Source organism: Oryzias melastigma, linkage group LG18 (genome assembly GCF_002922805.2).
Source record: "Oryzias melastigma strain HK-1 linkage group LG18, ASM292280v2, whole genome shotgun sequence".
NCBI lineage: Eukaryota > Metazoa > Chordata > Actinopteri > Beloniformes > Adrianichthyidae > Oryzias > Oryzias melastigma.
The window spans coordinates 10087920-10114106 of record NC_050529.1 but is presented as its reverse complement, the minus strand read 5'-3'; the positions used below and the strand labels follow the sequence as shown (position 1 = coordinate 10114106).

The window sequence follows — 26187 nt, the reverse complement described above, 5'->3', positions numbered from 1 at the left end:
TTATTCAAATGAACCTCGGAGGATTCTGCACTCAGACTTTCTAAAAATTAAGATAACAGAAAACGAGACAATGGTAAAAAAAAAAAGGAAATATTTTGGGATGCAACATGGGTAAAATGAAGTCTATAAAGCAGAACTATCCTTTTTCTGGCAGTAGTTTTAGCCCCAAATCTGAGTGTTTGAGTGTTAATAGTGACAGCCTGTTAGCAGCTACGTTGGAGAGGATCCAAAATGGAGGTCAAGGGCGTAAAATAGTGCCGAATACAAATCCGTACCAGCAGATTCCTCTTCCCATCGTCTTCACAACTGGCTTCAGACGTCTGGCCTCCATCATACCTTCTGAAACCGAATCTGCCTGCCAAAGGACAGCTGCGACAGGGGGGTAAACGCAGAACGACGGTACGCGAGGCCTGGAGGCAGAGCCTGGAGGCAAAGCGTTGTTTAACCCAGTTAAAAGCCGCGCGGTGCTTTTTGGTGTTTACCTTTTAAGATCCTGATTTGAAATCAAAGAGTTTCAAACTCCAAATAGGATTTCCGGTGATGGATCGTAAAGGTGCGATTATTCCAACTTGAATATCAATGAAAAAAAAGTGTGTAAAGCCAATGCCCCGTAGCGGTGGCTCGCATCACCCTTGATGCTAGTTATGCCGTACTAGAGGTTACGGGAGGAAATGCTTGCCAAGTAAATAAGTGAGCAAGGCGATTGAATAGAGAGGAAAAACACAGCGGGACCGGGGCCAAAGTGAACCAAGGGTAAAGTCATGATCACTTCATTATGCTGCGGTGCTGCTCAGCGTTGTGCAAAATCAAGCTGCTCTCTCATTTGTCACATTGCATCAGGCTCGCCTTGTGCCGAGTGGGTTTCGTAGTCTGCAGGAAGCCCCCCGACACACAGCCGCGCGCGCCAGTCGATTAACGGGAGGAGACCTGACTGCGCCGCATAGAAAAATGGGAGGCACGTGCTCGCACATGTGCGTGCACACCTCGTTACCCCCCACCTCAATATGACATCCAACAGTCCAACTTTTTCTCCTGCATCAACCTGCCAAGCCACTCTGCCAATCAGTGGAGGGCCATTGTTGGTATGAAATAAACCAAAATACACCCACCGGATTACAGGGGGCAGGCACTGAGGGAGGGGGTGATTGCAGGCAGACCTATCGGCACTCCATCACTTCCAGCACCATGGCGCCTGATAATTGTGGCCTTAGTGAAACATTTGCTGTTTGAGATCTTTTTGTTTCAGATTTTGCAATAGCAAAGCTATCCAACATTTTCTCTGTGGCAAATGTACTTTTTTTTTTTTTTTTGCTGCACTCTTGAACCAATAAGTCACAGCCACTTGCCTGTACTGAGGCGATGGGGCTGTGAGGTGCAGGCACACTTGTTTGGAAGAGGGCTTGGCGTCATGCCTGAGAGGGCAGGGATAAGGAAGCGTTCAGGGCCGCTGCGGCGTTTTTAAATCCCTCTTGGTGCGTTTTGAATCAAATCCAGTCTCTGATGTTTGTAATGTTCAACCAACATCTGTCAGGAGTGAAATCGTGACGCTTTATGGTCAGTGAAACGTTTTGACAACAACTAAAAAAAAAAGTACATTCGTTTAGATGTGCGCCCACGCCAACAGGTGAAGAAAAAGCTGCCCTCTTTGATGGATATTCTCTCACAGTTTCCCTCAAGGTCTATCAAAAGCATTTATTGAAGGAGTCTGAAACGAGACGAGGTGAAGGATGAGGACTGTCAGCGAAAGTGCCCACGTCAGAGCCGCTTTTTCGGATGACAGAAACACTTGTTTTCCCTCAGCAACTCTGAATAACAGCACTTCAAACTAAGCACCACCTTGGTGCATGCATCCATTTTTTTTTCGACTCTTTTTTCCAGAGCAGCCGAATTGGAAATCGAAACGTGCAGTGGCGGCATTAATCGCACCGTGTCAAAATTGGACGAGTTCTAATTGTTGGACTGTAAAAAAACACAAACAAAAAACAGCAGAGAATCACTGCATGGGGTGGGTGTGTTCTACCTGGAGGTAGACTTAAAAAAAACGCTTAGGCAAACACAAGCGCACACACTGATTTGCATGTTCAAACACACCCACATCTGCTGGCCTTTTACACACACCATGAGTACACAATGACTTCAGTTTAAACCCTTCAAGTCGGCTTTGATTTGATGTTTTCAAACTTTTACAAAGTAAAAGCCTTTACAGATTTTAGTTTTTTTTTAATACTTTAAGTATATTTTTTCTTCAATATATCAAAATAAAAGCTCCTAAATTTTTACTAGAATTTAATTCCTGCAGTTGGTTGGGAAGATTGAGTCCCCTAGTGGCTCAACTGGCACACTGAGCGCAGGTGTCGTGCGTTTCTCCTGGAAATAAAGCTTCCCTATCACTCCATTGACAGTACATCTGCGTGACTATTCCCTCCATCCCACCTGCCCCATCTTTTCTTTATTTCTATTTTTTATTGTTTCCCTTTCATGTTTAGCTGTCATCTAACTGCGTCTGCTCTTTAATGAGCCCGGCCAACTTTAAACCCCATCAAAATAAAACGAGTTCTAAAATAGCAGAGGCAGGACGGGGGCTCTCTGGAGAGTTGCAGGAATGCACTTTGAAAAATTCTTCACAATCCCGTCGCTGGGAAAGGCTTCCACAACTCTAAAAAGGATTGCGGACTGCGCACGGACGCTTAAAATAACGCGTAAAGTCGGACTGCCTTTTTTTGTCCAATTTGAAGCTGTGCGCATGGATGATGACGATATTTATTGAACTAATGACAGATTTGGACCTTACAAACAAACATTGACAAAGGGAGGTGAATATTTCAAGAGAGAAGTCGTGATTTGCTGTCATGTTTGACGCGCTTTCGCTCGAACCGTGTGCGTAAAAGGAGTCCAAAGAGGCTGTGAGGACCCCTGCAACCAACTTCAGGGGGGCAAACACCTGAAATCACTTCCGCTGTCACAAACAGGCTTACCTTATCCCCATTTTGCGTTCAGAGAGAAAGTCAGCGTCTTCTTCTTGGTGCGTTCTTTTGGTTAGAGCGCAAGTCGAGCATTTGTTTTTGTTTTGGTTTATTTTAAATCCAATAATAGGAGTCAAGTCCAGGGGAAATAATGTTGCCAAGAAAAATATATAAAAAAGAAGAAAGAATTGGGAGGAAAAAACAAACCAAAAAAGAAAAAAAAATCCGACCGGAGGCTCCTCTTCTTTCCCAGTCTCTTCCCTGGAGGCGTCCGTTCCAAGCGCACCGACAGACGGCTGTCAGAGGCGCGGGGGGACCGCGGCGGCTCACGTGGTGCGTGTCTTCTGGTCTTCTCTGCGCTGTGGCGTGGGTCTGCTGTGGCGGGGCTCGTTAGACCTTCGCTGGATTGAACGTGGCGAGACTGTGGTTGTGTTTGGAGCGCGCGCTGTGACTGGGACGCACAGCCCTCCCCTCCCCTCCCTCTCCCGGGTCTCTCCCACCTTCTCGGTGCGTCTGACTGCTTCCCTCTCTCTTTTGCCGAGACCACGAGCCACAGTGGGTGGGGGCGTGGGATCTTTTTTTTTTCCTCGTGGGGGGGTGGGGGTGACGTCACTTCGCGAGGTTCCAGCTTGTCAACTTTCCTGCACCCCCTCCCTCCCTCCCCAAGAATACTGCAGGAATGTGCACCCGCGCAAACCTTTGGCTGCGTTTGGATTAAAGACAGACTCGGGAATGTGTAGTATGTCTACGTGCGTGCGCGCGCGCCTCTGATATCCTAATTACTGCTCGACTTAAAACCCGAAACCGTGTTTCTGAACCACACGCACCTTCAAAATAATCTACATTCTTTGATAGATTATGTTGGGCTTTTAATTTGAAAAAGAATGCATATAGCTTCTTGAAGTTTCAAATTAAAAGAATGAGGCTAAACAAACAACAAACATACAATCTGTGATTTACATGAACTTTGTGTTTAGAAGCAGAATGTTATGAGGGATTTCCACTGCTTTTCTTTTGCACTTGTTGTTTGGGAAGCTCTTATAACACCACCAAACAACTGCAATTTAGTTTATTTTTGCTGTAGCTGGAACTATAGCAGCATTTGTACAACTCAAGAACTATCCTCAAGTACACCTCAGATATTCTAAGTACTGCTCAGCTTAGAACCAGACACCATGTTTCTAATCCACACAGACTTTACAATTATCTATAATAATTTATATGAACTTTGTGTTTATGAGCAGCATCTTATGAGGAACTTCCCGTTTTTCATGTATACTTGGTATTTAGATAGTTCTCATAACACCAACAAAACACTACACTGCAGTTTAGTTCACTTCCACTGTAGCTGGAGCCACAGCAACACGTTATTTAAGCCCAATGAGGCAATTATTTGTTCACAAGTGCACCTATGATATTCTAACTTCTACTCAATATAAAATCCCCAAATCATGTTTCTAAACAACACATTTATATCTTTAAAATAATCATTCTTTGATGGATTATGTTTGGCTTTAATTTTGAAATAGAATAATTAATTCTTTAAAAAAAAGTAAACAAACAGTAAAATATAATCTAATATTTCCAAGAACTTTGTGTTTATATATAAGTAATTGTAGTAACTCTTTCTTAGTCTTTAAATGTTGTTTAATTTATCATAAATCTATTCAACAAGTACAATGGACAGACACCAACTACTCTAAGTACAGTTTTTCACAAGCATGTTAGTAGTAGTGAGATGATGCAACTTTACAACAGTCTTTTCAGTGTGCTAATATCATCATACAGTATAATCTGTAAAATTAACAAGCCTTCGTTTAGACTTTATCATTATCAACACGATGAAAAATATTTCTATGGTTCTAAAAATAGTGGCAGTATTGTGTGTGTGTGTGTTTTTTTTGTTTTTTTTTTCAAGAATACGGAAAACTGATGACAGAATTGTAGCTAATCATAATTGAAAATTTGTATTTTCGGGGGCAAATATTGAATTTTGCATTAGGTTGGATGCAAATTGAAGTTCATGAATTGAAAATAATCTAGCAGTAAAAACACAAACAGCAAAATCCCTTCAAAATCAGTGACACAACCAGGATTCATCCATAAGGCTTTTTAGCACTCTTTAAAATCCCCACAACAAAGAATATGTTTCAGTTTTAGCTTTTGTTTACAGTGTTTCTATTAGAGAAAAGCCATCTGCTGTGTACAAATTAGAATAGCAATAGTAATGCCAAAATATGAAAAGCTTAAGTTAGATCCTCTAGAGTGAAGTCACTATGAAGACATTACTAAAAGGCACAGACACATTGAGAGCCCCTGTAGGGGTACTGTATTGATTCTGTTGTCTGACTGAGAATAAAAGTGTAGCATGACATTTAATTTGCCATTTTTTTATATGTTTATCAATGTCATAGCTTCTGAATGCGGGAAGCACTTTCTATAATCTGAGGCTGTTGAGCAACAAACCAGTAATTTGTGTGTAATGGTCACACACTTAATATAATTGATTTCAAGACAGGATTCTCTCACGCCTTGACACTGAATGGACATTATGTTGCACAACACTTGGCATAATAGTGCTCATGACAACAAAGTCAAGTGCACGGCCCTCTGATGGAGAGCCGGAGAAAAAAATAACAGCAATGGCCCAGGGAGACTGATGACTATGACCAATTGTGTTATGAGAAAAAGTTGCTTTTATGGCAGCAGCCCAAACCCAGTGATGAACAGCCCTGCCCCGAAGACACAAACCTCCAACATCCAACAATAGGACTCTGAGAGACAGACTACTGCAGTCAGCAGATTTGTTTTCTTACCTGCTCTGAGACATGACACCTATCTGATTGAATACCAGTTCTGGTGATTTATACTCACGAATTATAAGCAGGTTCGTTTTCTGATGGCAAAATTCAATAAGCTCTGCATGAGGATACCTAAAGCCTGAAGAGGGTGTTCGCTTTGTGACAGTGGAGGAAATTTGATGAAATGACTATTATGTGAACTATTACCCTGAACCACTGGCAATTATATAAAAAAAAACTGTGAGGCTGAGATGGTTGTGTCTCCTGGCAGAATGCTTTGGAGACCATAAATAGCCTGGATATCCAACTTTCACAATCGTTTACAAAATATTTTCATAAGCAGACTAACTGTTTGACCTTAGTACAAAGTTATCAAAGCCAAAACAAGAAAGATTTTTTTTAATAAGAAAAATATCGATTTAAGCCATTTAGCCCATGGGTAAAACTTTTATTCTTGTTTAACCCTTTAACGTTGGAGCTTTAGCTTCAGGGTTTACATTCTTTTGACTACTGTAACTCTTCAACTGTTTACGCAATTAACGTAATTCCAGCGTATTCTGAAGAATGGGAAGGCAGCTTTGTGCTGTTGTTCAACTCTTTATGTTAGCAATGTGTTGCATATCAGAGCAAAGCCGATATGAAAAGCTACTTTTCTCTGCGTCACAATAAACAGACTCACTGATTGGGTAAATGGTTGAACTGATGTGGTAGGTGTGTGCTTTGCACCTGCACTAGGGGTTGACCTGCTGCTGGTTTTTGGGTTACCTTGGTCCGTGGAGGGTCAAAGATAGGTGTGGCCACATCTTAAAAGGAGCACAGGTGTTTCTAGCAGTTTCTTTGTGACTTGTGAGGCCACCTTAACCCTTGTGCTATCTTCTGGGGTCCAAATGACCCCACTTTTGATGTAAACTTGCATAAGAGTCAAGAAAATTAGCTGTACGATTGTCATGTGTGTGGTAAGGATACCTTATGAGGTATGGGTAGTATTATGGTTCGGTTCTTGTGTCGCATCAGTGAGGTGCGCGTAGTGGCCCCTTACAGTCAAATTCTAAACGCCTGAGGTATGCAGGTGATATGGAAGTGCCCATAGAACGCTCAAAGTATGCCGACACAAACTACATTCCATCCGTCCATCAAACTTCTTCTGCTCATCCAGGACTGGGTCGTGGGGGCAGCAGTCCAAGCAAAGATGCCCACACTTCCCTCTCTCTGGCTACTTCCTCCAGCTCCTCTGAGGGGGACCCCGAGGTGTTCCCAGGCCTCCGCCTAGTGGTACATGCCGGGGACACCACTCCAGAAAGGCGTTCTTTAAATTGTGTGTGGACAACCCATGTGCCCCTTAGACTACTCAACTGTAGGGGTAGTTGTGACTAAGGCCTTTATGTGTTGCTGGTGACAGCTCCAATATTAAAGGGTTAGTACTCTTGAGCAGACTTATGATGAAATGAATGATTAGATTTAGTGCGCATTATACCCTATACACTCTTACATTCTTGGCATCTTCTAAAGCAGTGATTTGGCATCACTAGATGACAAATAGTAGCAAGGGGAGACTGTCGTCCTGGCCTATCACGGCTAAACTTGTCGCAGGTCAGAAGACTAGCTCAGAAACCACTTGGCCTTCAAAATAAAAGAAAAATTTAGAATGAAAAGCCAATTGTTAGCTGAGCAAAGAAAATCCTGATTACCTTGTAACAAATTTTTCAGATTACAAATTTTAATGGGTTTAATAAGCACAACTGTTCTTAAGGAAAATGATTCTAAAACAGTTTTTCTTCCTCATACAATGAAAGTATTGGGCTGGAGAGTGTAGTATTACAGCTTTCCATGTTTACATTTGAACACAAGTGGGGTCATGGAAAGTGTAGCACTGATTGATATTTGCTATGCAAATGTGACTCAAAGGAAGCAAAGGATGCTAAAGGTTATCGATATGAATTTGCTTTGGATGAATAATGTAGGTAAATCTTTTGATGTTTCCCTGTGTACCTGTCAGCATGCTTGGTCTTGAGAGGGTTAGGTTGACTTCACAGATCTAAACAGAGCAGCATTTTTCTATTACTTTGAATTTCTCTTCATTTTTTTCTCAAATAATGAGAAAAACTAACGAAAACAAGAAAAAAAAAAACTGCAAAAGACTGGAAATATGTTCAATGGCATTTTCCGCTTTTGATAATGAGGCTGGAAATTAGTTTTATGCTTTTTTTCTAATTATTAAAAGCAAGGTTTGATGGATCTGGAGTGGAAAAGCTTTTCATCTAATTGTGGAAAGTTAGAAAGATTAAAGCTTAAACTTTTACCTACCATGCAGTAGATTTAAACAAAGAAAAATCAATATTAAGTAATGTTTTAGCATAAGTAGATTTCTGTAATGACTAACATTCAGTAAAATAAATGTTGCAGTAAAAACTCATTAGTTGAGACGCTTTTCAGCCGTTTCTAAATGGAGCCTTTCACGAGTCAGTGTGAATTGTAGTCTCAGTTCTCTGTTTTTAGCTGACAAGAGTGATGCCTGTCAGTCGCTGGTGCCGGCCATCTGTTTCTCGGTTTGACCTGCTCTGCATTTCGAGACAGCCTTACGCTTGTAACAAGGAGCCGTTTATGTCCCTTTTTGTTCATTTTGAACCAACATCGCCATTTCTCTTCTAGTTCATGACACCAAATAATGTTTTTTCAACTTAGCCGCGACTGTTTGGAAAAGTACAAATAAATTATAGTTGTATAATTGTTTAACTTTCTAAACTATTCTGAAATTGAACCTACATCAGCTTGTTTTTTTTTTTGCTTTTTTAAAATTAATTTATAACATTTTAATACTTTCTTCAGGCTCATTTACTATCTTGACAGAATTCTGGCCATTTAATTGTGTTGTGAGGTTCATTTACACTTTTTATTTCAGGAACATTTATCTCTGGGACAGATGATTTATTTTCACTGATCATTTCAAAATTTTTCCTTAAATTCATAATTTTAGGACCTACAGGCATTTGAAAATGCCAGAGGTTTTCCAAACGACTAAAAGAGGAGCCTAAAGTCGGATGGACGTGCACTTGAGTTTGGCTCCACTTAACTTAACAACACTCCAAAAACCGCATGGGAGCAGGAAAAATTAAAGATGAGTGACTCCCCCACCAGAGTTCCGAATAGGAAAAATACCCGCTGGCTCCAAGAATCCAAAATCCCAAAGACTTATATAGAGAAATAAAAATATAAAAATATAAAAATGTTTTTTTTTTTCTGTAGCCTAAAATCTTGAAGTTATAATATGGCCAATCAGATGCATCAATGGAAATTCAAAATGTTTGGTCGACAAATGGGCTGCACGGTGGCGCAGTGGTTAGCGCTCTCGCCTCACAGCGAGAAGGCCCCGGTTCGAATCCCGGCTGGGTTCTTTCTGTGTGGAGTTTGCATGTTCTCCCCGTGCATGCGTGGGTTTTCACCGGGGACTCCGGCTTCCTCCCACCGTCCAAAAACATGCTTCATATGTTAATTGGTGACTCTAAATTGTACCCCGCCTTCGCCCATCAGCAGCCGGGATAGGCTCCGGTGCCCCGCGACCCCGAAAGGGAAGAAGCGGTTAAGAAGATGGATGGATGGATGGTCGACAAATTCTCCCAAACCTGCTTTCCAGTATTTGGTATGTGGACTTACAACAAGCTCACTCCTGATTGGCGAGAGTGGTTGCCATAGAAATGATGACTCAGACCATTGACAGTAAAAACACTGGACTAGTCAGCCCCGCCCTTCTTGTGTTCCAAATAGAAAGTTCCAAGAAGGCCAAAGTCCCAAAGACTTCAATTGAGAAATAAACAGTTAAATCTCAGTAATTTTATTTGTCAGAATAACCATTCTTTCTCTGATACCTTCTTCTTAACATGTTCTTTATAATTCTATTTTTTAGAGATCTGGTTTTTTCATCACAAGTTATTCAAGTAATAAACTGACCAATCAGATGCCTCAGTAAAAGCATCTGGTCTCCGCTGGCCTCACTTCGACCATTTGATTGACAGATTCCCCCAAGCTTGCTCTCAGTTGAAGCGGTGTGGAGTTCAAACAAGCCGGAACAAGCTCACTCATGACTGGCGACAGTACTTCCTCTAAAAACACGACTCAGACGACTATGACCAATCACTGTTGACGGGTTGCAACATGGCGGTAGACATGTCGAGAAGTGACAAATAAGGCTCTGGCCTGATTTCACGTGGGCTGGAGGTAAGGTACTTTCTATGGGTGAAGTCAGGACTTTGATATGTCCAGCAATATAAATGACTCGAACCAATCAGTGCATACAATATCTGGTTCCAACATGGCGACATCCATATCGGAAAAAAAATGTCACTAAATTGAGTTAATTTCATTGGAGCCAGAAGTAAGATATAAACTGTGGATGACATCAAAACTTGCCAGTAAAATGACATCCTACCTGACAATCAATAACCATTCCCCCTAAATCTGTGCAAATTTTAGCTATAATAAAAGCAAAATAATAGTAAAAAAAAAATCACTCCACAGTGCCAGATAATGATGCATGAAGTCAGAATGTAAATTGTGTATGTATATTTTTAGCACAAACTCTGACTTTTTAACATGGGGGGCTTTGGAGACGTACTACAGTTGCTACCTGCCTTCAATATATTTTGGGTGGAACTGCAGCATGTAGTAATTCCAGGTTTACAACGCAAGTTGGGAGCTTAATCCTTCTAAATCTTGATAAAAATCCTCCGTGCGTGAGCGTGTAGCTCATTTATAATTGGGCCTCAAAACAGACAATCTCACTATTAACGGTAAGTTGACAGATGTGTGAAACACAGCATCTTTCAGTGTCAATCTTCTTATAGCCTAGAGTGTGCCTTTTTACTCATGACAAGTTGCTGGCACTTTACATATGACTATCAGTCAAGTCATTAGTCTAGTCGGCAACCGAAAGAAACCTCATGTTTAATTGAAAAAAAGAAAGGGATGATTTGTCTTAAAACATATTGATTGTTGTTTTTCAGCTGCTCACACCCCCAGAGTTGATTCATTTATAGTGACTGCGTTGCCTACAACCCCGATCAAGTAAACCAGTCATCGTAAAATTAATTTCCCCATAAAGCGCAACTCACGCTCTTTAGGATAACAATCTATTTTAAGCGGATAAATCTAATCCAAAGTGTTGAGGCGGATGGAGATTGACTTGTTTATGGCCGCTGCCCAAGCAGTCGAGAGCAGCCGAGAAGGGTTGAGGTGTGTGTTTGTGTGTTTGGGGGGAGCTAAGAGCAGCAAATGCCAAGGTGATCTTAGACACATCTCCAAGACATGAAAAATGTAAACCAACACCCAACTCTAGTCCTTGGCTAAGACATCCAATACTTCCCACCGTATTTCAATATGTCAGTCAGGATGAAAGAACGACAAACAGTCTGGCTTTCATGGGCAATTGGTGTTTAGTCAAAAGTGGAAAACTTTGTGGCTAAAGAGCCAAATTGAGATCATAGGAGGTTGTTGAAGCATGAGATTGGATGAAAATGTCTTTTTTTTTTTTTTTTGGTCAAGAACACATTGATGTATTGAGTCCTAAAACACTAAAGACCAATTTACACTAATTTGTCAGTAGTGGTGCCACAAACAATTATTTTAGTAGTCGACTAATCACAAATTATTTTTTTCCGATTAGTCGGCTAATTGGGTCATGTGCAAACTGGATGTAAAGCACACATCTTAACCATCATTAGCTTCAACCTAACTAAAAAACTAGATATATAGTACACTAAGCTGAAATTGATGGCTAAGAAGACTGAAGTTGAAAGCTGAAATCGCTGAAGCTGATAGCTGAAAAAGCTGAAGCTGATAGCCAGCTAAAATATTGGTTAAATACCAAATTAGCCTAAAAAACAAAAAAAAGCATAGGTTAGCCTAAACAGCTAGCGTGTAGCTTAAAAAATAAACTTCAAAATATCCTAAAAAAACCCCTAAAAAACAGCCTTAATTAACCAAAACAGCTAGCTTGTAAATATTAGACTAAGCCCAAAACAGCCTAAAAAACTAATAAAAAAACCCTAAAGTACCTAAAATAGCTAGCATGTAGGTGAAACATTAGCTAAACTCCAAAATAGCCCAAAAGACCTTAATAAATACCAAACTAGTCCAAAAAGCTAGCAGACTGTCATAATAACTTTGAACTCTACAACACTCTGACTCAGATAAAGTAACGACTAATCGACTATTAAATTAGTCATCGACTATTTTAATAGTCGATTAGTCATCAATTAGTCAACTAATCGTGGCAGCCCTATTCCTCAGCACTGTGTGTCCGTTGCGTTGCATTGACACAAAAAACTAGAATGTTCATCAATCAATCAGAATGTTTACATCGTCTTTGTCGTCTCTTCATAATGCAACATAAGTTTTACAAAGGAGTTCTACTTCCAGTCCAATAACACCTAGATTTCATGCAAAAAGCTGGAGAAACAGGAAATAGGCCAATCTTTCAAAATAAAAGTTGTTAAAATTGTATTTTATTTTTAAAGTGACGTTTCAACACGTCAATGCACGTTAACACAGCAGATAACACCATATTCGCCATGGATGACGAAAGTTACTTTTGGTGGTAAAAACACATTATATGTATTTTATAAGGACTCAGTATCCAAAGTCTTGGATGGACTACTCGACAAGGGGGTGGTAAAAACAATTCCTCCAGAAGCGAGAGGGCAGGGGAAACCAACTGGAGGCAGTCAATGCAAACTAACTGACCATCGTGAGACAGACTTCCTACACAACGTAAGAAAGACACACTCCAGATGGACCAGTGTGAATCAGCCCTCCCAGTGTCTAGTGTGTACTACACTGTGACCTACATAACTTAGAGACTCTACAGTGGTGCCAGTCATCCCTCAAGGCAAACACTCCTCAGTTTCTCCTGAAGCTGGATCATTAAATTAAGTCTCCTCAAGTTTTCAAATTACTCCCCTGGAGAGTTTTCAGAACCCAACACTGCTGTCTAATGACAGCAAGCGCAAACTAGATACCGTTAATCCCTTATGACTCAACAAATACCTACAAGTAGGTTTTTGTGTCAACACGAGTTATTCCTCTGCATCAAATGACCAACAAAGTTGAAGAAATTGTTATCTTTGAAAGTCTCAAAAAACTCGCCGTGCCAGTTCGATTATGGATATGTGGGACTTTTGGATTTTGACTGACGCTGCAAGCTACGCGAGCAAACAACTTCCCCAGCTGTTATCGCGTTTTGATTGAAATGTTGATAAACCCTGATTGCTCTGTCACACTGCATGCAGCATCGGCGGTGATGTTTTTCAAGCTGGATTTTGCCCTCTTTGGGCAAAGGAAGAGTGGCAAAACTGCTTTGGTTCTCAAATACACACCAAGCCACGCAGAGCTGGAGCAGCTTGCAGTAATACATTAGGTCTCACTGTGCTGCTGCCAGCCTCATGTCAGATGAAGACTGTAGGCCTATTTGTCATGTTTGATTGGTTTTCATTAGCTTTCCAGAATGCACCACATTGCATTAACATCGCTAGAAAAAGCTGCAGCGCTACATAAGCAGATGTGTGTTAAGGGAAGGTGGAATCTGCTGCTTACATATTTGGGTTTTACAATCCATAGTTCAGTGTCTAACAATGCCTCAAATACTCGCTGCCAAGGAAAGGGTCAATGGCATATTGATTATAAGTATACAATAAACTGTACTCATAAGGAGGTGCAACGTGAACTCTCGTATGACCCGATCCATTCCAAGGCCCACATGCTTATTCATCTTTTCTTAATCTGCTGAGTCACTAGTATTCAATATCACCTCATTATGATGTGGAGTAGAATCAGATTTGCGACAAGGCTTGTGGATGGGACATCGATTTGATTTAGTTTAGAGCTGGCATTGGGTGCAATGAGCTGAAAAGCAATTAGGTCCATTAAGAGATCAACTGGGATGGCGCGAGCGCCACGGTGTGCAGCAGCCGGCTCCAAGAGGACAAAGAGAGAGATAAAGGTAAAAAGGAAAGAGACTTGGCAGAATCTGGACACTAAAAACAAAAACAACTTAAGTTTGTTTCTCCATGTTTGTCTGCCATTACAATATCAAGCTTTTTTTTTTTACACAACTGAGAAGGAGAATATTTTAAAAAGAAGTGCATAAAAGAGTCTTTCCCCCAACTGATAGGATCATATTTGCACTTTGCAGTTATTAAATCAACATGAAGAGAGTTTTTTTTAGCTCCTGAAAGAGCTCGCTGTTAGGCAGGGAATACATGAGCAGAAAAAAGCGTGAAAACTATCTACTATAGCCTCCGTAAGTGGTAAATTCTGGTCACCATGGATACTGTGCTGAGTCATGTACCTCTGATTTTAAAGAACAATTATCCTTCTGCTCTTAAGGTTTTTCATAGTGAAGTATATCTACAAAAGTCCACCTAGATGTTTTCTATTTGAATAGTTTCTTTTCCAGACATGTTTTTTTAAATGGTTTAATTCAAATTTTAAACTCTTTGGTCTTGCATTTCTTTTGGAATTGGACTAGCATGTCTGTGTGTGGCCTTCGGGTAGCAGTGCCTATTAGAACTTGGATGCATCTGAATTTTTTTAAATATAATCAACACATTCTCATCCCCAAGTCCTGACACATTAACGTTTGGTTAAGGACCAAACTCGTTTTGGGTGTCCCAAACTCGTTTTTTTTTCTTTTCTGGGTATACCTAAAATCAAGGGTCTGCAACCCTTGGGACACGGTACTGGATGCGGTACTGGACATGGACTGGTCTTAGGGACATGTCCAGTACCAGTATCCAAATCTGGTACCGGTACCTAAACCCTAACCCGATAACGGTTCGTGTCAGGTACTGCATCCAATATCGGTTCAGGTCTGGTATTGCGTCTGGTGCCAAGTTCGCATGCGAGTCTGGTACCACATCTGGTACCGCATCCCGTGCCGAGTTAGGGTACCGATGCGTTCTGTGTATCCCAGTACTAGACCGGTTCCGTTTTTTTGTCCCAGTAGTTAAGGACCCATGGTTTAATGTGAACAGCCAGCACATCAAAAAACGATGAGTTGGGGACGCCCGAAACGTCAAAAAGTGACGCAGAGAGGTCCATAACCAAACGTCAATATGTGACAAGTTGGGAGGGAGTATGTGTTGATATAATGAGTGGATGAACATTAAAGGTGGTTTTAGCTTCCTCTTTTAAGACGTAAAGTACTTTGTATTTGCAATTGTACTGTAAATTCAACAATCAAAAAATAAGGCGAGGATTAGTATGGTGATCTAGTAGTTGGGCCATGATAGCAATTCACCCCACATTTAGCACATGTGATTTGGCTTCAATTTTACAGCAGATGCCCTTCCTAACCCAACCATCTGCCCTTACCCACACTTGGGACAGACACATGGCCAATCTAGAGAGTGTCCCTTTTTGTTGTTGAAAGTCCCAGCACCTTGTAGCTTCAGGCAGTCTCCAAAGACTGACCAGATCTGACCTTATCAAGCCTCTGAGGACAGATATGACTAAGGTGGCACAGTCGAGCTAGTGGCAGAGTAGATATTCCAAGGTCTATAACAAACCCAAAGGTTCTTGAAAGTTGGATTTATTCAACAGGAAGAACCAAACTCTGGGAGTTGACCTTTTGTTTGATAGAAAAGCAGTTTTAAGCTACCTGCAAACTGTGGTAAAGGCGCTAAATGAAGAACATGAAAAGGCAATTGGTTATCTAAGAATGTATTGAGTCTAAGAGGAGATAATGTGGATATTGTAGAGGTAGGAGAACCAGAACAACTACTTAAAACCTGAACAAAACAGGCAAATACTACATGAGAGTTCTGATAAATTACTATCAACATCAAGGAGAAAAACATGCGGAAAGGTGAGGCAATCAGTAACTAACTCAGTGGACATGTGGTAGCTTGTCCACCTTGAGACTGAAATGTCGTGGGTTCAAATCCACTATCGAGTCAAAGATTCTAAAAATGGGACCCGGTGCCTCCTTTCATTACACACAGCATTATCGTTAGACCATCAAATGGTTCTTGAGTGCGGCTGTGTCTACAGCTCAATTTTTAACACCCAGATGTGTAACAACTGGTGGGTTTTTAACTAAATCTAAGAATTAAAGTTGATAAGCAACCAAAAGACAAAATATATGGCTATTTCCAGTTTTTGAATATACAGACTGAAAATGAAGTTGAATTTGAAGAAAAAGCAGGACAAACACAATTGCTAATTACCTGGTTGATTCAAATTCTTTGGATCACTTCAAAAGAGCTCAATCCACAACCAATCTGTCCCTCGAGCTTAGAAATTTGCTCCCAACATGCCAGCCCTAGTCATAATTTGGTGTCACTCTACCATAAATCCTTTGTAATCTTTTCTTGTTTTTCCTTCTGCTTGACTAGGTGTGTTAGAAAATATTTCATGCACTCCTGGCTCCTTTGTTTCCCCATCTCAATCCACTCCCCTGGATTGTCTTTTCATTTATCCAATACGCTTCTCATCTCATTCGAGGTGCTCATTTATTTGCCCATTCTCTGCCCTCCTCCCTACATCTGTTCTCCGACTCTCCACTCCTGGCGAGCAGTCGCACACGCCTCTTTTCTATCCGTGCTCCTTTGTCACTCGCCATCCTTCTCTGTCTTTCTTTCACCCCACTATTTCAGCATGTTTGGTCACCTCGCATTCACAAGGAGAGCCCCCGCCTCCATAGACGATTGATCATGGCCATTGTTTGCGCTGGGTTCTCCATTTTACAGTTCAGTGTTCATGAAAAGGAGTGTTTGCCAATTCTGTCTGTCACCCCTTCAACCCCCCGAATATACCTGCGCACGTTATCTGTCTTTTTCTGCCCAATGATCCCCTGCTGACATTTTCCCAAGCACACCTTCATCAATTTCACACCTGTGACGCCCTTCAATGGCATTGTGGAGGGCAAGAGCAGGAGGTGAAGTGATGGGCAAAAGCGGACATTGCTGGTTCACTTTGTGGGGTTCGAAAAGTCCCCAATAATAATAATAATAATAATAAAAAAAAAAAAAAAAAAGCATGACGGCAATACTTTTTTAACCCTTTACCTCAGAGCTTTAGCGCCTATTTTGACGATCTTTCGACTACTGTTATGCTATGCTTTAACCAGGCATTTATCATACATTCAAGAAAGCACTGAACGTGCTTTTAGCATACAGTGTTCACACTAGCATATGAATCTGGGATTGGAAGAGGCTTTGTGACAAATGTTGACATTGTGAAAATCTCACTCCAGGCTTTTTCTTTCACATCTCTATTCCGATATATGAAAGAGTTGGTGTCATAAGTTGGTGTCCGGTGGGTGGAGTGCGCCTGCCTCAGGTGGAGGAGTTTAAATATCTTGGGGTCTTGTTCACGAGTGATGGAAGATCGGAGCGTGAGATCGACAGGCGGATTGGAGCTGCGTCCGCTATTATGCGGTCGCTGTACCGGTCCGTTGTGGTGAAAAGAGAGCTGAGCCAGAAAGCAAAGCTCTCGATTTACCGGTCGATCTTCGTTCCAGTACTCACCTATGGTCATGAGCTTTGGGTCGTGACCGAAAGAACGAGATCCCGGCTACAAGCGGCTGAAATGAGTTTTCTCCGGAGGGTGGCTGGACGCTCCCTTAGAGATAGGGTGAGAAGCTCGGTCACCCGGAGAGAGCTCGGAGTAGAGCCGCTTCTCCTCCGCATCGAGAGAAGCCAGTTGAGGTGGCTCGGGCATCTGGTTCGGATGCCTCCTGGACGCCTCCCTGGTGAGGTGTTCCGGGCATGTCCCACTGGGCGGAGGCCCCGGGGAAGACCCAGGACACGCTGGAGAGACTATGTTTCTCGGCTGGCCTGGGAACGCCTCGGGGTTCCCCCAGAGGAGCTGGAGGAAGTGGCCGGGGAGAGGGAAGTCTGGGCATCTTTGCTTAGACTGCTGCCCCCGCGACCCGGTCCCGGATGAAGCGGAGGAATATGGATGGATGGATGGATGGTGTCATAAGTCCGGCCGCGCACACACCGCACTTATTAATATGTCCTTACTGATCAATTTTCAGACTTGCGTGAATTAAAAAGAGACGCTGTCCATTTGTCACTACCAAATCCAAGTCCCTGATTTAGCTTTCAACTCACACTCAACTGCCACGTGTTAGGTATGTAAAGCTGATAAATTGACTTTAAAACATGCGCAGTGATCTGTGAATGAGAAGGTTTTGATTGTGGAACCCTAAAACGTGCATATACACACGTTTACTTAGACTTTTTATTGAAAGTTGTTGCTTGAACGCGCATTACCAAGGCCAGAGTAATTGAAGAAGAACTCTTTACTGCTTATGCAACTAACGTACATAAGCTGATTCTGTCAAGGAGAAAAGTACCCTTGTACCATTGTGCAGCATTTAATGTTAGCAGCATAAAGCATAAAGTATTGTGGTACAAAGATGATATGCCAGGCAGATTTTGCTCGAATCCACATTCTTCCCTTCTCCCTACCCCTACATTTAGCCCTCCAAACGGAGAATTATGGAAAAATACTGTCTCCAAATTTGGACGTTCCTTCCACTAGATGATGTCACCATTAGTCGCCGGTAAGCTAGCATTAGCGCAGAGCTTCCATCACTCATAACATAAACAAACATATACATAACAACAGCAGTTTTATAGCTTTAAAAAGGTCGTGCCACAAGAAAAAGTAATTACTTCTGTACTTCAGAGCACACCTATGTGAAGAAAAAGCACTTCTCCTCTGCGGCACAGTGCGACACAGAACCCTCTCACTCGAAGGGTTCCTGTCAAAAACAACTATTTCGGACATCCCTAACACTATAAATGTCCCTACAATTGGGAAGGGATAGGGAGAAGGGAAGAATTCGGATTGTACCTTTCTCTGCGTCTAACAGAGGTGGGTGGTTGTCCAGGGGGCAATCTTGTAATGTGTGCACAAGCCCCCAGAAAAAAAAAAGAAAACAATAAAAAACATCGTAAGTTTCTTTTTTGTCTTTTTAATCGCCGATGTTCTAGACTGGTACCGTGGATCGATTGGGCCGTGGAAGAAATAGTGATTTATACAAATTTTTTTTTTTTTTTTTTTTTTAGTGTTGACAGTCTTTTATTTTTAAAAATAACCAGATTCTCTCAGCTACACCTTCAATCACTTGAGCTCTAAAGTTTAGCTAAGGGGACACAATGACTAAGTTTGAACAATCATTGGTTTGGAAAAACCTTTTGGTTCTCAAGATGACAGGATTTTCTCGGTTACACTTCTGTCTCTTGAGCGCTAAAAGTAATTTGGTGGCGTGCACCACGAGAAAAGTTGCATGTGGTGTGTTTGTACGTATGCACACTTTGAGTTCTTGGGGGCGGGGCTTGGGAGGGAAAGTGGGGTCGGGGCTCAGGGCACCAGACTAGCAAGGACCGCCTCTCACATCAGAAAGAGTGGAGTCACGAAAACAGTCAAGAAGTTATGATGTTACTCTCCAACATTAAGGGATAAACACACCTGATTTTATTGATTTATTTAAAAAACAAAGGTTTTAGGAACATATTCCTACAATACTATCACTCCCCTCCATTTGCTGCCCCCCTGTAGTTTCCCTTTTCCCCATTTATCCTGCCAAAGATGAAGCGTGCAGCCGAAATGATAAATTCAATAACGCAGTGCAATTTGTAATGGAAAAAGCCATTCAGAATGTAAACATCGCATGTGCTCACTTCTTGCCTTTAGTCGATAAGAATTGGACTTTCAATCATGTTGCGTTTATGAGCTGCCAAAGTAATAGTCGACCCTAGTGAGATCTCAGCTGAAACAAAGGGAGCATAATCACCTGAGTAGAGCCTTAAGCTAAACGCTTCTTTGAAATAACAGACAGGAGATAAAGATGAGAGGCTGGGAGTGTGGAGCGGTTTCAAGAAGTAAAAAAAAAAAAAAAAAAAAAAAGGAGCAGCGAGGTGCCTCATTCACTGTCTTGGGGGTTTATGGGATTGCTCCCAGCTGTCACTTGGCATAGTAAGTCCGTAATATCTTAATTGTTTCAAATTAAATGCTCGTAAAATGGCAAAGGAAATGAGTTTTTCCCTCTTCGGCTAATCCAAACCAGCCCCTTGACTTACATGTGGGCCTCTTTTTTTTTTTCTTTTTAGGTGAGGGTGGTTTAAAAGGTGGAATGGCTCCCACAAGTGAGGACTATGAATAGGCTGCTGTGAAATCAGTGTTTATAGACTGTGAACTGCCAGCCTATTTCTGCAACTATCCTGCTCATCACTGCGAGCATATCAAGTGTCGCATGTTTTTAACACTTTTGCTGCTTTCCACACACACCTCTCTGTTTACATGGACATTCTTTTGTTGTAACGTTATATTATGAGTGCTCACTTCTTCTTTTTTTTTCTGAAATGGAAAATGTGTATCATAGCAAACAGCCTAAACATCCAGTGGGGATTTACACGGTAGGTTTCCTCCCCACATCCCCAGCAGCACTTCCAAGATTCAGCTTATTTCCACGGCTCACCCTCGGATCATTCAGCCAGCTAAAACATCCTGAATGACATCAGCCTTACGGCCAAACCTATAAACACACAGACATGGAAATAAAATGAAAAAAAAGGCTTTCCAAACCTTACTCAAGAGTAAATTTACTGCTTTAGGTGAGAAAGTCACTTTCTGCACCTCAGGCATGCCCCTCACATGTGATCATAGCATGATATACTTCCCTTGGCAATTTCCGCTCTTAAAGTCCCACTCCAATCATCTTTTGATTTATTTTAAAAGCCTTCCCAGTGGTCCTTTAATTATGATTATGCCGTCTGTAGTCAAATTCAAAAAAACCTTTGTCGTTTTCTAGGATTCAATTATTGCAGTTCGTTAGAAATTTACCTCAGAGTTGTGGGCGGGAGCATTGACATGGAGAAACCCCGCCCCCTTCCTGCTGCTGGGAGCACTCTATTTACACACTCTTCTGCTAGCTGAAAGCCTCTCCCACCCCCAACAAACATGTCAAAAACACTAAAAACACGATTTTTTTCAACATATATATATTTTTAAACATGTTATGTCCAATATAGTGAGTAAATAGCAGAAAAAAACAGAGCCTAAAACTGGTCTGTGATAGTCTTTCTGGGATAGTTCTGTTTATAGTAAGAAAAATTCTTGACACCTTTAGCTGAAAATAAAAATAATGGTTCTCTGCTACAAGTATATCTCATAATTACTGAACTAATTCCTAGAATGAAATAGTAAACATTTATTTTTAAGTTTAAAAATAATTTTAATGACTGGGCTGCAGAACAAATACCAAATAATACGTAGACAAAATACTTAAATATAGATTTTATCGTTTTTAATTTTTAATGTGATATTTTAGATGCATGGAGGATATAATTAGATCTAAATATGTGTGAAAACGATCAAATGCACCAATACATTATTACCATCATTAGAACCACTTAATCTAAAATAAATGACGGCAATTATGGGCTTGCATGGAAGGTCCAGATGTTGCGTGGACTGGAAATGGTGTCGGTGAAAAAGACGGGAGGCGGAGCTGATAGAGGCAGCAGAGTTGAAGAAGCTGACATTCTCGCTGGGAGTGACAAGGATGAAGAGGATCACGACTGAGAATATTGCAGGGACAGGACTGGTCGGACGGTTGGAAGACAAAGTGAGCGGGGTCAAGACACAGGTGCTCATGTGCAAAGAGGGGGATGGACAGAACACAGGGTGGGAAAATGATGAAGAGGGAGCTAACAGACAAATAGAAAGAGGAGGTACTGAGAGAAGAACTGAGTGGGGCTGGCATGACTGAAGAGTATGCAGAGAACAGAGGAGGTTGAAGGCAGATAAGACAGATAATCAGCTGTGGCGACCTCTAAAAGAAGTCAAAATAAGTTAAAGGGTGTTTCAGACTGGGAAAAGTTCGTCGGACCAAACCGAGTCAGCTTCATTTGGTCCTGAAACTTGTGTTTGGTTTGTATTCAGACTGACGTGAAACCAACTTTCATGTTTTCATTTGACTAAAAATCTCTCCAGTCATTGGCTCTGAAATATGAGGGCATGGCAAAACAACAAGAGAAAGAATAATGGAAGTCCTACGCTTTGGAAACCTTGTCAAGATAGTTTACATAGTCACATTTTATATTTTGGTGACCAAATTTGAATATCTGTTTTAATGTCAGGTACAAACCTTTTATTTGTTATTTCGGTATGGCTGAGGCATGTTACTGAGGAGGCGACGGTCAATGCTAATAAGTGTTTATGACATGTATGTAGATTGCCGGTATAACAGTATGTAATAGGAGTGCATTCATTCGACTACGTTTCAATGAGTTGCTTTGTCTCATTGTTGCTCTGCTACTCTGTTTACATCCCATAATGCCTGGCTACGGTGGCCATTTTGGTCCAGATGTTCCACTCCGAGCATTGAGCCTATTCAGACTGAGGAAACTTAGACTGAACCAGAGCTCAGTGGAAATGACTAGAGACCACCTCGAAAAATGGGTTTGAGAGTGGTTTCTGGTCCCAGACCAGGGTCCACTAATGCTTCGTCTCCACTGAGTGGTCCAGACTGGACTGGAATGGATCAGCTAGATACAGTATTTTGAGGGTTTCCATTACAAAATGGATCCATTATGCTGGACTGATTTGTACCAGTTTTGGTCTCTCGTTAGTTGTAGGTCCATAGAAAAATGGAATGAACCAGTTAGGGCGGAGCTACTGTCATCACACGATGAAATCCATTGATTGGCAGAAAGGTTTTTTTTTGGCAACAGCAAGCGTCCGACCAGGGTTTTTCCTAAGATCCAAGTCAAAAGTTTTGTCCTCCTTTTGACTGTATTCTTCTTCGCTTCCCGCAATCTTCTTGCAAAGAATATTAAATTCTTTACACTCGGTATTACTCCCTTACTCACAAGGGATAGGGACTAGAGAAACGCCAAGAATACTAAGAACCACTGTAGTTGCACCGTTATGACGCACAGGTCTACACCGCGCCAAATTCATAAAATTTGCACCACTTCGACATTTCTCACCAAGGTTCTTCCAACAGTAGGTAGTAACCAGTAGAGAAAGAAGAAATTATCCCAGCGTGTTTGCGTGTATAGTACGTTGAAGCACGGTAAATATGCCCTCTGTGAATGTAGCATTATTTGAATGATGATGGCTTCTCTGTAGATTTTTTTTTTATGTTCTTCCAACGCCGTCCACCACTCTAGCTATTTCATTTCCCATCTGCACATCACTGGTAATTTTGTCCTGATTTATCATTTTTTGTTTTATTTCCCACTCAACATCTTTGGTAGTATATTGACCCCCTTTTTTAAAATCTCATCTATATGTCTAACCCTGAAAAATGTAACTCTCACTCCTCACCTTGCTCTGTTTAACCAGCCCATTTTGTCCTCAATTACTTATTCTGATGCCTTCTGCCGCAGTATAACCATTTTGGCTGCTAGTCTCACACTCTGCCTCACTCTCTCCTCTTCTAGTCTCTCTGCCATGTTTGTGGCCTTTCGGTCTGTGCACATCTAATGGCTGGGGTGTAATCCACTGGCTAATCTGCTGACAGCCTGTGTGACAAGGCATTAGCCTTGTGTCACTGCCTACCATGCTGCTTCTCAGCATGTGTGTCTCCGGGAGACAGTCAAAAAGCCTACGGACGTTGTTGCCTCAATATGCATACCCAATTTTTTTTAAGGTTTTTTTCTTTAAACATGCTTGTTGATGTGGTGTGAGTAAGGGCTTATGTGTGCGTTTGATCTCAAACCGACATCACGTTGAATCTGTAGCTTCTTAAATTCTACATGACATTTCAACTTTAGCCATTTTTTTTTTACTCTGCTGTTTATGTCAGTGAAGTCAGCTATAATAAGAGGTCCCAGTGTTGCACTTAGAAGAAGGCAAATAGGCCAAAACAATTTGTCGGTAAACATATATGCTTCCTCAGGTATGCAGTTCGGTCAAACTTGAACAAGTTGGTGGTCAAAAGTTGGATCATTACTACTTGACCCCTTCCATTTACTTGTTTTTTTACACATACCCACATCTATAATTCTTGTGTTGTTCCTGCAAACAAATTGACTCCATAATACCATGGTCTTGTCAAAACTGGCAGTCCCATGAAGGCAGGACAATTACCTTTAGCCTTGCCCACATTTCTCTTTTGTTTAGCTTCCCTTGTCTCCACCTGAGTGATCCTGTTATCACAACTGACCCCTTGCTGGATCTGTCGACAGCCGAAGAGATTACACCAAAGGCCACAGAACACACTGAGCTCCCCACATGAGGAGGGAGGAAGAAACCGCCTGATCCCACAATGCTGATAAACTAGCCCAGATTTCGGGGATTCCAGACGGTCCAGTTGGGAACCGGCGGAGTTGCGAGTTGAGTGTTTTGCTATATTTGACTTTAAGTCTACTTCTAATCACTGGGCTTTTCAGAGGGGATAAGGGAAAGAGAATGGGGGCTTGGCTGGAGTGGAATAAAGCCCTGATGGAATTGGGGATAAGGTTATTGAACTGTGATTTGATAAGACACCTTGCTTGAAACCTTGTGAGCAGCATGTTGTTGGAAGGAGTCGGAAGCTGCATCGTTATTCTTTCACAAACCTCCGCAGGTCAACTGCACAGTGGCTAGTGAATTATTAGCTTCTCACAAATGCACTTTGAGCTCATGTCAACAAAATTGTAGGAATATAGTCAAATCTGCTCTCACAGGTGGACATGAGGCTGAAAGATAAAACAATAACCATATATATCGCGATATATCTTTTTTTCAAATGAAAAATGAGTCTATTACAATAAACTTTTATTTTAAAGGGTCCGATATTAACACTTGACAGTTGCAAGCATGTTCTTCTCTCCTCTTTTACCGTCTGTACGCGAGGTGATCAAGAGCACGCGAGTCAAAAACTAAAATTCGGCTCCTGTGTGGAAGTATTTCAGTTATTTAAAGTGGGGAAGAAAAAACAGAGTAACATGCACTGCAAAATGTGCATGTTTCTTCTAAAACTGAATATAGTTGCATCATGTTGTGCGTCTGTTGTGTTTAAAGAATGATAGGGTGTAAATATTGAAATCTAAGCAAATCTGGTTACAGATTTCTCCTATGAGCCACAGATTGTTCAAATTTGACAAATATAGTGATATATGTATCATGTATCTAATGTATCAAAGCTCTAGCTATGTACACAAGCAAAATGGGCAACTCTGTATGAGGCTCTGAAAGAATATCAAGAATGCAAACCACAAGGTGATGCTGTGAGCGAAAGGTCATACCAAACACTTAGGCCTAGTTTCCACTAAGCAGTCCAGTACAGTACGGTCCTTTAAGGAGTGGTACGGCATGGTCCATTTAATTCTGATGACTGTTTCTACAAAGTTGAGCCTCGCTTCTACTGAGTAGTTTGTTTTCACGGGGCATGCGTGGTGTAGACTGCTAATTGAGTCATTGTAGTGCGATGACAAGAAAAGCAACAACAATGGAGGTCATCCAGCAGCTCGTCTATTCCTGCTTTACTTTTTGTACATCGTGTAGAACCCCATGTCCCCCTAGCTCTGCCACTGCCCATACATCCCCTCTATAATCCTTACAAATACTTCCCGATGCACTTACTAAATGCACAACAATGATACATTCCATTTTCATGACAATGCTTGAGGTGGAGCCTCAAGATGTGCCCTCTCCTCTCTACAACCCTCCAAAGGCCCACCCAAAACCCCACAGCACCCATATGGGTCTACCTTTGTATGGTTGAATGTGATTAAGCCATAAGACTTTCACAGCTGCCCACACATAGAGGGCATGACTTGTTAGTCTTTTTTGGTTGCCATCAATGCCTTCCGCCAAGAACACTTTCCAGATAATGACTAATAATCCCTCAGGATCTGTGATTCGTTTCATTCATGCTAATTTCTAGGTGTTCCTTAATCCATCTTTTCACGTCGCGCGATTTTGAATGTTGCCGCACGGGGGATAGTTCTGCCATTCAAGGGAGAACACAGCACAATCATTATTGATTCATGCACCATAAAAGCAGAGCTGAGTGAGACAGACTCTTCTGGAACATGGCTTGCCAAAATGCTGTCAGAGACGGAGGTTTGATGGCTCACTCGTCCATGGCCCGTGCATCATGTTGTCTTCAACAGCTGTTGTTTGACAGGAAGGAATCCGTCCTGCTGCGAGCAAAGACTCAGCTATCAACTTAAGACACTTGACAGCAGCACACCACGAGGCCCGTTCTTTGTGTTGTTTCATAATAGGTGCAACTAGTTTGAACATCTGCAAATGGCATATGATGAAACAACAGCAACAAATCAAGAAGCCGGATGAGTGGAACCCTGATGAGATCTGATTTTTCCCCTAAAATCCTTCAGTCTTTTGTCATGATTTCAAAGTGATATAAAAAGTTGTTTCATTTCTTTATATTTTGTTTTAATTTTCATGGGATTTTGCATATA

General features: G+C 41.5%; 1 protein-coding gene across 44 annotated transcripts in view; it reads right to left on the bottom strand.

Moving 5' to 3' along the window:
- LOC112155773 (protein tyrosine phosphatase receptor type D) overlaps nucleotides 1-26187 on the bottom strand; it is a 454394-nt gene that overhangs the window by 158505 nt on the left and 269702 nt on the right. Inside the window, exon 1 of one of the 44 annotated variants that reach the window (XM_024287661.2) lies at nucleotides 2976-3491. The exons of the other annotated variants lie outside the window; for them this stretch is intronic. The gene's annotated coding sequence lies outside the window, so the exon portion shown is untranslated. Of the gene's footprint in view, nucleotides 1-2975; nucleotides 3492-26187 lie in introns of those variants that run through there. 44 annotated transcript variants of the gene reach the window in all.